This window comes from Neophocaena asiaeorientalis, unplaced genomic scaffold (genome assembly GCF_003031525.2).
Source record: "Neophocaena asiaeorientalis asiaeorientalis breed wild unplaced genomic scaffold, Neophocaena_asiaeorientalis_V1.1 scaffold202, whole genome shotgun sequence".
In the NCBI taxonomy this organism is placed as follows: domain Eukaryota; kingdom Metazoa; phylum Chordata; class Mammalia; order Artiodactyla; family Phocoenidae; genus Neophocaena; species Neophocaena asiaeorientalis.
The window spans coordinates 3,608,958-3,610,073 of NW_020172627.1; positions in this window are offsets into that span (position 1 = coordinate 3,608,958).

Sequence of the window (1,116 nt, forward strand, 5' to 3'; positions counted from 1 at the left end):
ACACACACACACACACCCCATCTTAAAGGGAAAAGAAAAATCACCAAGTACCACCTAGTGGTGTGTAAGTAGATAGCAAGTTGTTATTCGAGTTCTTGAAATCCTCAGATTCACGTTTCCTTGTTTTCTTCTATGGGATCACTAAATCAGCTAAAAATATTTATGGTTTATAATTTAAAGTCATCTTAAAAATTTCTACGATTATCTAAAACCCTTACTAGATAAATTTTTTAAAGTTTAATTTAAAAAATTAATGACATTCTTTCTTCAAATGAGAGTTTAATTGGAGCCTCAATATGTTTAGCTGATAAATGCTTAACAAGTTTGATTGAAGCAGGGATGGGGGGCCACTTGTTCCCCCACTTGCTGAAATTAACTTTATAAAGAAAAGACTGGAGAAATACACAAAAAATAGAAAGAATGGTTACCTTTGGGTATTGGAAAATGAGTGAATTTTTCCTTTTGGTTTTATTTTTCTCTTGAGTATGTATTTATAATTGAAAAACTTTATTTTTAAAGGTGAACATCGAATTTCAAAATATTGCAAAAATGTTCAGCAAAATCCGTGAAAGATAGTAATTTTCCATGACTATCCCCCATCTGGATTCTTCCCTCTTGGTGGCAGTAAGTACATCACTCATAGCATAAGATTGAAGGCAGTGGCTAACTGAAGGGGCTCCTGCCCCAGCCTCACAGTCTGACTCTGTCGCTGGGGATTCCACCTGTTACCTGACTTCATTGGTGCTCAATGTCCCAAGGTTAATTAAATGCTGATCCACAGTGTAACATTCATATGGTGAAATGCACGTAATTCTGATAGCATTCCTAGAAAACAGTGCTTTATAAAGTACAGAAAAATTATTCAGAGAAACAATAATTTCAATTATCTAATTAGACATCAAATTGAATAATAATAATGAATACCTAATATAGATTCCATTTCTGACTCTGATTCTTACTATCTGTGTGGCCTTGGGCAAGCCACTTGACCTCCTTTTGTTGAATTTATTTCTCATCTATAAGCTGGAGATAATAACCTACCCTTATAGGGTTCTTAAGGTATTAGTTAGGTGATATAATACATGTATACCATATATTGAGAACACAATAAATGTT